The following is a 14,427-nucleotide window of genomic DNA, read 5'->3' as shown; positions in this document are numbered from 1 at the left end:
CTACATAAAAAATCTGAACGAAACAAAAACAGCAGACGGGCTGAATGAGACGCAAATGTCACTCTCTGACAGCAGGTGGCGCTTAAACAGCAGGTATTTATAGGCTGCTGCCCCTTTAAGACCGACTGCACGGATCCAATATAATGATGCACTTGCGATTTCTTTCTCCACTGTTTATGTTCAAGAGATGAAAATACTTGCCGAGATAGTTATTTTGAGATAATTTAGCATGTATGTGTCCGTTCAAGCGAAAGAGGAATCAATTCTGTGTTCGTGCTCTGCCTGAAACGCCGCTCTGTATGTGCGCGCTTTGAGCGTGTGCGCACGAGCACCAAACTTAATTCTTAATGCGCATAAATGGTTTAAACCGCTTGAATGTTTAAATTGGTAGAAACATGTGTAAATGATAAACTATGATCCGTTTCACCCCTACAAGCGACTGAACAACGCAAATCAAGGAAGGGATTTTATATCACTATTCAAAATAGCCAGTCAGGCAGGGCGGTGATACATTTTGGTAGCCCGACTGGAAAACGCAATAGCCCCGGGATGTCGGGCTAGCGATTTTGCGAGCCCTGAAGAGCATCCAGTACTAAATCAAATGACAAGTGCTGGGCGGTATACCGGTTCATACCGAATACCGGTGTTTATTTTTGTTATGATATTAATTTTTAAAATACCGCAATACCGGTGTATGTTGCTTAAACAACGTTCGGAACGCGACACTGTTTGAAAGGGGTCCCTTTTTTCCTGTTGCACTGTGGTGAGGGAACAGCTGTATGTGTTACTAATAGAGCCCGACCGATATGGGTTTTTCGGGGGCCGATACCGATATATTGGCCGATATTCTTTTTGTATATTATAGTACAGTAGGGTCTGAAAGTTGCTAAATCTAGTGCTAAAGTCACGCTTGTGTATGTGTGAGACGCGGGAGCTGATAGCAGAATATACATTTTTGGTCATACCGCCCAGCACTACAAATGACTTTAATGAGCTGGTTATTTAAATTAATAGTAAAAAAAAAAAAAAAAAAGAATTACAAACTTAAATCAATCCAAAATAATATCCTGCATACTATACATTATTGGCAGAGAGAATTTCTTTTATATGTAAGCAAATTATGTTATAACAGAAAAATACCTAAAAATACCCTGAATTACATTGAAATCTCAAATCAAACAAATCAAGAATTTGAGAATTAATGTCAAATTTGTATTTATTATTAGCAAATAACAATTTAAAAAGGCAGCACAGCAATCTATTTACTTTACGAAAATCGGCCAGTTTCAACATGACAAGCTGATTAATAATCACGTTGGCAATGACTGCTGAATAATTGCGAACTTTCTTCATAAAACTTAATTCAAATATCCAAACTGACTGCTTAAAAGCGCAACAGTTTTGCCAAAATGCAAGTCCTTTCTGCTTATTTCTGCTCAATTATTTTGTTCATGTTTTTAGAAAATAAAAGTATTTTTTCAGTAACTCAAGTCATTTAAAGTCTATCCAATTACACTAGTAAAGGCAGCAGATATTGTCTTGTGTTCCTACTGTTGTACTTTTAGTGGTCAAAGTCGACGAATGGTCAAGACAAATGACACTTAAAAAAAAAAAAACCTTTGAAGATCATAAAAGATCTTAATGGTGCATTAAAAACACATTTGGCCTGTTAACAACCATTGAAAACGCTTGCAACATCAAAACATCAATATTAATGAGATTCCCTGGGATAATTTTGGCCAATGTCAGCGTGAAAAAAAGCACGGCTGCACGGTTTGACCCGGAGACCTGGAGATAGTAATGTGACAGACTCCTTGTTCAAAGAAACTGGCCTGCTTTCATCTCCGGCTTTTTCCCGAGCCGCACTGGCCCAAGCCATCTGCTTTATTCTAATACGGGGCTTAAAGATGCTGGTTTTTTCAAGGCTTCCCAAGTACGATAAACAGCCTTTATGTAGCTCACCCCTGTTTACAGCATGCAGTATGCTGTGCTGTAAAATATTCACTGTTAAACTGTCAACGATGCTGGCCACTCGCCCGGCCTTCACAGTATGGTGGCACTCGCCCTCAGTTTACGCCCCCTCGGCCCCCCACCAATGCCTGCTCGCGGCGGCGCCCGGGAACCAGCCCACTTCTCAAGACCTTCCAGAGCAGTTCAAACGCCCCGCGAGCTTCCAGGCTTGGCTTCAGACACGTGTAAAGTTTTTTTTTATTCACTGCCCTGCAAAGGCACCGCCAAAGGTTTTTGAGTTCCAACTTGGCATGACTTCTGAAAAAAAAAAGCGCCACAGCTTCCTCCTGCAGCTCTCGAGCCGGCTGTTTGTTTCCCTGACTGATTGAGTGCAGAGAGCAGGGTCCTGTCGCGCAAGATCCCGGAACGAGGGGGTGTTACGTTTCACTCCAGCCACAGACCTCGACAGCCCTTGGGCCGAAGAAACTCGGCGGAAAGCTGATGAGTGTTAGTATGCCAGGCTGGCGTGCCCGGCTATTTGCAACACTCGGGTATTGCGTATTAAGAGAGACAGGCTTTCAAAACAAACGGCCTCTTGCCTTCTCTCCGTGTCATCCTGTGTAAAATATTAAGTGTCGTTTGCAGCGAGAACGTAAAAAATGCTGATAGCGGGCCGTACGAAGACACTGAGGTTGTTCTTTTGGATCACAGTGCATATTTACTCCAGTTTTCACGTATTTTGTGACAAACGCAGGCTGTCAGCGTCTCGATTACTGTGTTTACAGTGGCATATGCATCGTGTAATTATGCCATGAAAGAGTTCATTTCCTCGGGAAATCTAAAGCAACGAGAGAGGCCAAAAAGGATGGGAAAAAATGTGCAAAGAGGAAAACTCAAATTGTGCCAGATCAGCCTAAAGTATAAGTTGTAATTACAAGCTGAAAAAGACAATATCATGAAAATGTATACAAGGTCAAATATGAGAGTCAACTAGGCCTAAATTATCTCAAATGAATGGGTTTATTCAAATAGCATCATATTCTTCAATGATTAAGACCAGATCATATCTATCCCTTGACGTTGAAACATCTAGCATTCAAGTTTTGCAATGGCCAATACGATATCTAGAGGGTTGAGTGGCTGATAGGGGTGGGCGATATAGCCTCAAAATTACATCACGATATTTCAAGAATATTTGCAATAACAATATTTATGACGATATAGAAAAAAAAAAAACATGGAACAACGTTTTATTGGTGATTGCAGCTTGCAGGCAGCAGAATTTATTAGTGCAAACAAAATGAAGGGCATTTTCCATCCTTTTCCAATGAGCTACTGTCATTGATGACAGACTACCTAATTTGAAGTGCAAATCTATTGTCATAAGGTGGCAGCAGCAGCTGTGTGCTCGACTTGAAGCAGATCGATCGGTGTATGACGTCAAAATACCACGAGAGTGACTTGCCCCTTATTTACACTGCACGTGTCTGCGGCGCGTTACGACTCCGACGCGGCCACTCTAGTCAATGCTTGTGTTTACACCAGCGGAGCCGCGGCACATTCTCCGCGCCGCTTCGCTAAAGATATGCGCCTCGCCTATTTTTGAAGGTAAGAGTGTGCGCTCGAATATGCTCTAGAACTGCTCTCGCAATACTTTGATGTCATACACCGATCAGTCTGTGCAGCGCTGCTTCATGTTGAACACACTTATTGGGTTTGTGGTGGTGTTGTTGTGCGCACTAGGGAACGTATATTCGCCATACGTCATTGTGTCGCTATATCATTGATATTGCGATATGACACTTTTTTATCATGTAAAAATGTATTATCATGGACGGTATGATATGATATATTATGAATGAATAACTCAATTTAAATATGCCCAATGAGACAGACATAAAATCTATGCATTTAATAATTTCATAATGCAATAAATACTCAAAATAATTTTTTTTTTAAGTAAGGAGATTCTTTTTTAAAGAATTTAAGACCAATTGTCTAACAATGCAAAGCTTATAAAGTCAGGCCTACACAAGTGACAGTTTTGCATTGGAATGTGGAAACAATTGTGCATCGAAATATTTTGTAGGTTAAATACACTATAGATAAACACATTAGAATTCAAATCAAATGATCACACAAACCTGTTGCAATATTGAAAGACTTGCTGAATATTGCAATATTGAAAGTGTTGAGTAGCTGATATATAAAGCTATATTATAAATCATTCAATTTAATGATGTCGAATGAAACAGACATAAAACTGGTTAAATTAATACACAATAATTATTTTATAGACTTTAGATTATTTTAGACTATTTAGTACAATTTTAAAATCACTTAATAAAATAATTAAAATTTTAAGACCAAATGTGTAATAATACAAATACTATTAACTGACACAGGAAAGAGGTCACATTTCTATTTATCGGCCCACTTTGAGGTTTGTGGTTGACACTGATCTAAAAACAGCCAGATTTAGCTACTATTTGGCTGATATAACACACAGCATCCCAATTTGCCTGACTTATACTATGCTTTACTTTTGAACTTTTGAGTGTGTAGCAGACGAATGAGCAAGTTTTGGTAAATACTACCACATTATAATTGTGTCTTTAATGAATGCCGCTGTCGCATCCCGTCACCACAAACTGGCCTGTCAATCATCTTGTCACAGTTAAAGTACACAGTTATGTACACATTTTACATTTCAGTTTAGGCTAATTAAATCACGTGCCAATTCTTCTGATCAACACACCAGTTCAAATACCGAATAGCATGTATATTAAGATGCAGCATCAGTCCATCATCAGTCTGGGTTTTTTTTGTTTTTAAGACTCTATAATGTTCACTCCATATTTTGCAAAACTGACAATTGTGTCATAATTTACACTCTCAAGTTGCATCATGCAGTATAACTTCCTTTCTTCAGTGGAACTCAAAAACATTAGGCAGAATGTTGTGACTGGCAGCTTTGGAGCCCATTTACTTTAATTGCATCTTCTTTCATACAAGGACACTTAAAAAATGACTCCCATTCTAATATGAGTTTTTGTGTTCCACAGAAACATAACACGTGTTTGGAAAGACATGAGAGTAAGTAAATTATAACTTTTGGAGTGCTACAACAAGCTAAGCCACAGCCATTATTGTTTCAAATTTTGTGCTGATTCATTGTCCAATGTGAATCTGACAAACCCTGAATGCACTAAACTACAAGCCAATGTACTTCTACTGGGTTTTTTAAGGTAAAATAGTGCTTAAACTTACAATATCCTCTTGAACTTCTATAACGTCATTAAAATTTTAGTACCAGAAAGACATAACTATGAACTTCCCTCCTAATTCACTTATGTCATTGTTAATATTACGAACAGTGTTGTTCATCAAGTTCACAAACAAGTACCAACACGTTGCTGTCACCAGCTGGAAAGTGTTGCCAAAGTAAGAAATGCTTCACACACTCAAATAAACGGCTTATCTCTGTGACATTTCTAGAGAAACCCAGCATTAAATACCTTTGTCATCTGGGTTTAAGGTTATTTGGCCAGTGTCAGAGTAACTTCGCGTCAATTTCTCCTCACATTTCTAGTGCATGTGTCACGCTGACAGACGTTAGCTTAGCCACAATGCTCTAACCGTGCCGTGTCACTGCTAAAAACACAACCGACACTCTGTAAAACAGCTTCAAACTTACTTTCACAACAGGGTAAGTTGCTGTCAGATTGAATAAAGCATTTTTAAGCGTTAAAACAAATAATTTGGATGTTTGTCTGGGGTGAATTACCGCCACAGCAGCATTAGCCTAGCGCGCTAACTCAAACTAGCCCAAAGTTCTGTCAACTTTTCCTCAGCTCTTTCTGTTGTAGCCTCATACAACATAGCCTATTTATCGGATACACAGTTCCTAGTCGACTCAAAATGTCCTTGTTGCGTGGCAGTAAAACGGAAAAGTGGCACGATAATCTGTTTCGAAGTTGACAGGAGGGAATGAAGCTAAACTCTTACCAGGAAGTGCCAGCTGGGCTTCACGCGTACTGAACTGGAGCTCGCGCCGAGGATGAGGATGAGGAGGATGATGATGGTCTCTCAGTCTGTCAAGGTCGAGCTCCTGTTGAGTTCCTGCGCGACGCTGCAACACACACGCGAGCTGTTCAATCGCGCCTATAGAGTGTGTGTGTGTGTGTGTTCGCGTGAGTGTGAGTTACACACACATCCCAGCATGCTCGCTTGAGAGGGGCGGGAAACTTCACACAGGCCAGTAACAATAACTTTAACATTCACAGAGAAAAGAGCAAGGAAATACGGAAGGATGCTATTCGATTCTATTTTATCTCCCTTCACACTCCTCTAATCTGTTTTATTCTCCAAGTTTTCTATGCTCTTCTGCTCTATTCTCCAAGGAAGGTTCACATCAGTTCTATTTTATTCTGTTCTGCTGCACTTCACCAGTATTCTATTGTATTTTGCAAGCTATTCTGTTTCACATCACCTCATTTCTATTCTAATCTATTCTCTTTTATGAAATATTCACTCTGTTCTCCCCACTTCAGTTCTATTTTGTAAGTTTCACTTAAATGTCATTTTATTTTCAAAGTTTTACCTCATTTCTGTCCTCTCTTGAAAGCTGTATCTGGGGCATGCAGTACCTTTTCTAAAGGTACTAATGTTTATCATTCGGGAACTAATTTGTACACTTAAGGTAGGCTACAAATATGTAACTTTGAGGTACTAATATGCACCCTTTATGGGGTAAATAAGGTACAAAGGTGTACCTTTTGAGAAGGTACCACCCCAGTGACAGCTCTATTATGTAAGTTTCACTTCAGTGTTGTTCTATTTAGCAAGTTTCATTTAAAACAAAACACTGGTCAAGAATTAGAAGTACAAAACGAGGATTTGTAAAGAAAAATGTCAGAGGATTTCGATAAAAGCCAAGAAGAGACTGGATTTCCTTTGCTGTAAACAAAACTTGATTCTCACGAGACTAGCATATTCTCACATATTCTCCCTTTTATGCTTCAGCATACCAAGATATTTTGGACAATTCTATGCTTCCAACCTTGTGGGAACAGTTTGAGGAGGGCCCTTTTCTATTCCAGCATGAAAGCAAGGTCTATAAAGACATGGTTGGGTGAGTTGGATGAGAGCTTGACTGGCCCACACAGAACCCTGACCTTATCCCCACTGAACACGTTTGGGATGAACTGCAATGGAAATTTCAAGCCAGGGCTTCTCGTCCAGCATCAGTGCCTGACCTCACAAATAATGGCCAAAAATTCTCACAGAAATTTTGTGGAAAGCCTTCCCAGAAGAGTGCAAGCTATTATAGCTGCAAAGGGGGACCAGCTCCATATTAAAGGTCACATATTTTATACCTTTCTGGAGTTTTATTTTAAGTTTTGATGTCCTTAAGAATATATATTTGCGGTATAAGTACCAAAAACCATCTCAATATATTTTTACAGCTCCTCTCTCAGGAGCTCTGCTGAGAACAGGTCGATTTTGGTCTGTCTAATTAATATTCATTCATGAGCCTCTCTTCTGATTAACCTGTTGTTTTCTGAGTGACGCATGGCCAGGCCAACCACAGGTAACTAGGGTCAGCCGACGTCACAGCGCTAGCTGGAGGCAGCAAACAAAGGGGAAACTGGAGGCGGCCCATTCAAACCAGCGCAGATTCGTCTACATAAGGAGCTTAAAATATCATCTTGTTGTGATGTTGGGTGCCAGAATCGACGTAATACAGCCTCAAATTAGAAATTTGATCGCATATCTGCTGCCACTGCCAGACAAAAAACCGACGACAGCTGTGGTTAAACGTGATAAAACGAGCAGACTGGACAGAAACGATCGTCAAAAATGCTCGCATTTGCAGCGCACACTTCTTATCAGAAAAGCTTTAATAAAGTATTGTCTTTTGTTGTTATGGGCGCTTCTACAGATTTCTTGCCATATGTCTATGTTTCTTGCATCTCACGATTATGTCGTGTATGAAATAATGTCTGTGTGCATGTGTGTAAAACAACAAACTGACGATTCATATATAATCATTTGTAATTGTATATACATTGTTGTGATTAATTGTGGCTGGAACAATAATGTAGCTGTAAAAATAGTTGCCTACTGAAATTGAAATGTATATACATCTTCATCATGACTAAGTTAGACATGTGAGTTTGTCTTACTATGCACGTTAGATGTGATCCACCTCATAGTAACAATCCTGTCAGATCGTCCATCCTTTGAGTGAGAGTGTAACGTTACAGGTCGGCCGATCTAGTTTCGTGGTTAAAGTTAACCTTTTCACATGTTTCCGTGTTGTTGTTGCTCAGCAATGGCATGAACGCGATGTTGTCTGGGGGTTTGGCAAAAGGAGAGTGGGACGGTGGGCGGTGCTCGGGGTGGTGACTGAAGGCGGTGACTGTGTAGTTCTGACGTCAACTTTTTACGTAAGTCACAACGGTTCGTGAAAAATCAGAGCTACTTTATGCAGACTGTGTGCATTTTACTGTGGACTGACTGACTTGAAACTTATATGGTAGTTAAATAGCCCCTAGACCTCAGTTATCGTGAAAAAAGCCAGGAAATTTCAGTTTTGACAACATGGGAACTTTAATGTCTGTGTATTTCGAATGCAATCATTAATGTCCCTGTAATGATCAGGTTTCCCAATACTTTCATCCATATAGTGTGTTTATATATGTGTATATATAAAATCATTTATTTTTTGCTTTATTTTATAAATGTCACCTGCAGTTTTCCCCATAGTCATTAATGCCTAATATTCTCATCTAAACAGGAAAACTTATGAACAAACAACATAAACCTCACAATTTGTTGTGATTTCCTTAATCGTGCGCAACAGCACAGTTCACCCTTATTTATCCACCGAATTTCCTTGATTTTGATTTTGATATGCCTGTACTACCTGTGACTGCAAGTACAAAGATTGTTAGTGAAGCATGCTAGACAACATAAAGGCACATTAATCATATCAGCATATCTAGTAAACAGTATATAAACTTGGTTAGTGTCAAATTAATTTCAAAAGATTGTTTACACCTCACCTCACAGATTTTATCCATATAAACAATATTATGTATTGTCAGCAGTAAAATTGCCAAAATACACTCCGATGATACTATACAGTAGTATTACATTCAATCAGAGCATTTGAGGGGAGCATTTTTTCTGTATAAGGAAAGTAACAATGTTTTCTCCTGCATTTTGACAGTTGATAATCAACAAGTGTTGTGCACTGCTTTTCTTTCTTTTTTTTCTGTCTTGACACTTCAATAGCAGTTCTGCTAACCTCCTCACAAATACCATATAAGAAAGGTAAAGCACACACTGTGTGTTTTCCCCTCTTCTTGAACAAGCGTTGAAGATTAAAAGAAACGTCTGCGGAAAATCTGTCAATTCTGTTGGCGAATAACGGCAAGCTGGAATTTAATGGCATGAGTTATATTGGGCTCCCTCAACACCCACATTTTGCTCTCAATGAGATCAATGCTGCTTCATGACAGATAGGGACTGTCTTTAGTATCTTCAAATTTCTGGTTTCTGAGGGAATAATTAGACAGATGGATAAGAGGCAGCTCTTGTGACTGCACACGGGAGCTCTGGTTCAACACCACAGTCTGTTGTCTTGAAATCTGTGTAATAATCAGATTGTGTCGATTGTTCTAAAAGTAGAATGGCGGCGGTTCCGTAATATTAACTTCTTTTTTTTTATTTTTTTTTTTAGATATTTGTTTTGCCAAAATCCTTGTTTGATTTTGTATTTTTCTGGAATGTAGATGAGCTTCCTCATGTCTTTTTTCGGGTGTTGTTTGTCTTTACCCCTAGACAATGAACTTTTTTGGCAGTGCACGATAGGGTCGCGCTGTAGTAGAAAAAGAAACAGCCAGCTTGATTTGCTTTATTAATGCAGCTGTCGATAAAAAAAGTTATTCAAATCAAGTCTTCACATTTACGTGTATGTATGTAAACACGCACACACAGTTACACGTGTGCTTTTATCTGCTTCTGTTTGCTTGTGTGTCTGCAGTCTGCAGGAATTTTGTTTTCTATGTTTTCATGAATGTACACATATGCATACAAAATTGGAAATATACAAGCTAAGCTTTTCATAAACACACATAAACACACAATATAATGAAATAATAAATGATGAAATTTTATCATCTATTATTTCATTATATTGAAAATGCATTATTTCAGCATTGACTACAAGCTTTAAAATAAATGGCAAGTTGTTAGAAATATGCAGCTGTTGAAGCACTAATACTAATGACATTAATAATTTAATAATGTCTTTTGATTAACTGATTAATAGGTGATCAAAATTATGATCAGAATTGACCGTAATTTAGGATATACTATGATTATTATCATATTGTTTTTTTGCTTTTTTTTTAGAAACCAGGCTTGTCGGTTAACCTGCGTGATTTCAGAATTATAGCATTTTGGGCAATTTTATGAATCTGCACATGTACAGTACAGTTAAACAGAGAAAATGTAAAACATAACAACAAAAGAGCCTATTAAAGGCCAAATACTAAATAAAAGAGCTAACAAGGCAAAGCAAATTTTCAGTTTCAATCATAGTTTTAAAAGACCTTTCAAAGCTTGTTTGTAATAGTGTTCATTGACAAAAAAAGAGGAAGACCTTAAGGTGCTGTTTATATATGATTTGATATGCTATTCAAAAATAACTTTCCCTGGTATAACGTAAGGTTTATTTAGCTATTTCAGAAGAAAAATGCAATTATATATTTACAATTATATATGTGAATGTAGAAGTAAAACTGTACATTTTAATACATTTTTAACTGTAACCTGACAAAACAAATCTGTCTAGCTATAGACAATTTCATTAAATATTTATTTAAAACCTATAAATTTAATTTTACCCACAAAATATATATAAAAAATTATAGATAGATAGATAGATAGATAGATAGATAGATAGAACAACAGATTTAACATTTATTTAAAACCTACAAACCTTGATATAGACAGATAGATAGATAGATAGATAGATGGATGGATGGATGGACGGATGGATGGATGGATGGATAGATAGATAGATAGATAGATAGATAGAACAACAGATTTAACATTTATTTAAAACCTACAAACCTTGATATAGACAGATAGATAGATAGATAGATAGATGGATGGATGGATGGATGGACGGATGGATGGATGGATGGATAGATAGATAGATAGATAGATCGATGGATAGAGATGAGTGTGTGCACCTGTATAAATGTGCATTTACATGTGCCTTTTTTCACCTACTTACCCGACCTGCATGTAAGTCATTGACCTCTGACCCTTATGTTCACAAATCTCTGATGTGTTTTCTGCATCTGCTGCTGCTGCTGCTAAGGGTCACAGAGTCTCTGTGTGTGTGTGTGTGCGTGTGTGCATGTTCACTGCAGACCGCTACATGAGCATGTACTTTTGACAGAGTAGGAGGCAGTATGCATACTTTCCTGGGATAAAAGGTGCTGGTGTGGAACTGCCACTGTCTGGAAACACACACACACACAGCGCCAGGCTGACTGTACATCATCTGACACCGGGCTTCTTGCTTTCTCGTCTCAGCAGTGTATGTGCAATGTACCTGTCTGTGTGTGTGTGTGTGTGTGTGTGTGTGTCGCTCAGGCTCAGGCTCACTCTACCGTGTCAGTCACACGAGCACCTGAGTCCACATCACACACATCAGCTGTTTACACACCATCCTGTGTTCTGAACCACTGATATTCACTAGAGAGACACCATTGAGATTCCCCAGAGAAACATTCATTGCTCAGAGGTTTCTCTTTCATAGCTCAGGAGACTTAATAGAGTCACGTTTCACTTAAGCATCAACTTTGACTCAGATGTTTTGTCTAAAATTACTTATAACGAATACACAAATGAGACATACAATAAGAATATAGAGGCATAAAGTGAATGTGAATAGCATCACTTGTGGAAAAAGAAGTGTGCTTACTTGCATTGAATATGCACTTGTAGTGTAAATCTTACCAGTATATTTTAAAAACTTGTACAAATAATATAATAGTGAAATAAAACTCTGGAGAGTTCACGTTCATGTCTATGTTTAACACTTAAGTACACTTCTAAGAAGTGCACTTTGTAATAATGTCAAATTAAAAGTTTTAAAATACAATTTAAATTATGTTTTAATAATCTTGTCATGCTTTAAAGAAGTGCACTTATTTTGATGTGTTGACTAACATACTAAAGTACGCTACATGCAAAGTACTTGATTATAACTTTAACTGTAGTGTGATTTGATAATAAATGTAATGTATTTTAAATCTACTAAATTGCAACTTCATTCAAATATATTTAAATACAAGTGTCAACAGAAGTAAGTATATTTTACCATAAATGCTTGTAATATACATGTCAGTACATTCAGCAGTATTTAACCATATTTCAATGACCACAGAAGTAATGAAATTACAACTTAAGGTAAAAAAAGCACTAATTTCTTTCAATATAAATGTAAACTATAATACATTTTCATATAATTGACAATAACATGCAATTGTCGGAAAATATTATATTAAGTTCACACTTAAGAATATTCTTAAATTATATTATTTCCATAAGTGTCCATATACTTCTTAACAAGGGATAGCATCACATAAGTGTCGATTTAGCATGCATTCATGGAAGAATTTGATCAATATTAATTGCAGACTTTGAAAAATCGTTGCTCAGTTTGAGACTTTATAATGTCTTAAATGATATTTGAGAAACACGTGCTCTCAATTTAATCTCATTGCCATCCAAGAGAGACTATTGAGATTTTGTTTTTATTTTGTCTGGGCTGATGTCCATAGTTTTTGTACATCTGTGAGCATTAACGTCCTTCTTTTGTGATCCACAGAAGAAAGGAAGATTAGAAACCACATGAGAGTGATTAAATGAAGACAGAATTTTCATTTTTGGGTGACATGTATCTTTAATAGTATGGTTGATTTTTCGTAATAAGTTGTAGTGTATGTAAAAAAAAAAGTTTTTACAACATAAAACCAGTAATCGAGCTTGCTCATGGAAACATAATAATCACAAACCTTCTTGATTCCTCATGCAGTTTGGCTCCTCGTGTATGTGTGTGTGATTTTCTTATAATCGCAGTTTGCAGAGGAGGATGACGTCCATCTTCCTGTTTGCTTCTGGTTATGGTGACCGTCCATTCCTTCAAGTGTGTAATAAATCCTCCAGCGTGACTCATCAGCACCTCTTTTTGAACTCTCAAGGTCCCTTGTTTTCCAAAGAATTCCCTGCGGTCACGGGTGTTAAGAGCCTCTTGTTTGCTGACTTAGCCCAAAGGACAACCGACTACTGAATGTGACGTACTGTATAAACGTGAGGAATTTTATATTTTTTAAACGACTATACTGCGTAATAACCATTAAAAGCTTATAAAATCTGAAATGTGCCTTCTGTTGGTGTGACCTAGTGCATCTAGGTTGATTGAGTCACATTATGTGACTTAGATGTTACCACATGAAGCACATTTGATCTTGCCTGACTAAACGTTTTTATGAAGGAAGCACAAAAATTGTCCACAGACTGACAGGAATTACGTTTTTGTGGTCATCCAGCATGGATGGAGCTGGAAGCTTCAGTGACATGTCTGGCATAGCAGGAATTCAACACTTTACTGTTTACTAAACCCCCATGTGGCCCAATGCTCCCCCGCTCCCCCTCCCCTAACAGAGTAACACAAGCTTTGTTTTAAAGCTTTCTTTTTGGATACAATAAGGAAAAACTTTACATAGTATTTTAAAACATTTACCACTACATCAACCTTAAAATAAAAAATGAGGGAAGATTTCCCTCCTTTTTTTATCCACAATGCAAGAATGTGTTACTAGGAAAATCAGGGAACCCAAAATATTTTTTTTCTAAGATAACCAGTTTTTATTGTCAAATCAAGCATGCTTTTATGTTTTTTTTAACTGTTAAGATTTTGGATTCACAAGGAAAATTCCCTTAAAGTTTATAGAATACAACAGACAACAAATAAAACATCTATATAAAATAATATCCATCTGAAATTGCCGTCCACAACTTGAAGTGCATGCAAAAAAAAAAGTGCTTTTTTTTTTTTACTTGTTTTCATTTTAAATACAGCCATATGGTGTTCCATTCCAGCTTCTCTTGGTCGGACATTTTGCTGCCAAGTTTTAGGAAGGCTTGTGCGTTCATGATAAGTGACATTTGTTGCACAGGAATATTTTACAGCAAGCAGAATTACAAGGTAGTGTGTGTGTGTGTGTGTGTGTGTAGACATGCATGCGTGCGTAGATCCCATCTCCTGCAGTCGCCTCTTGGAGCAAGGTTGCTCTGTTTTGTATCTACAATACTGTACAGTTTATTTTTCTTTGCCTTTCTGCCTCATTTCGGTGGTAAGAAAAATATCCCGTTTGGTGTGGATTC

General features: G+C 37.6%; 1 protein-coding gene across 1 annotated transcript in view; it reads right to left on the bottom strand.

The window, feature by feature from the left end:
- LOC107741550 (serine/threonine-protein kinase Nek7-like) overlaps nt 1–6,179 on the bottom strand; it is a 93,088-nt gene extending 86,909 nt beyond the window's left edge. The window contains exon 1 of the mRNA XM_016554309.1: nt 5,959–6,179. The gene's annotated coding sequence lies outside the window, so the exon portion shown is untranslated. The remainder of the gene's footprint in view (nt 1–5,958) is intronic.
- Nucleotides 6,180–14,427: the final 8,248 nt, after the last annotated feature.

The sequence above is a fragment of the Sinocyclocheilus rhinocerous genome, unplaced genomic scaffold, assembly GCF_001515625.1.
Source record: "Sinocyclocheilus rhinocerous isolate Xijiao unplaced genomic scaffold, SAMN03320098_v1.1 scaffold556, whole genome shotgun sequence".
Classification (NCBI taxonomy): domain Eukaryota; kingdom Metazoa; phylum Chordata; class Actinopteri; order Cypriniformes; family Cyprinidae; genus Sinocyclocheilus; species Sinocyclocheilus rhinocerous.
Note: the sequence above shows the minus strand (reverse complement) of the source record. Positions and strands in the feature narration are given on the sequence as shown.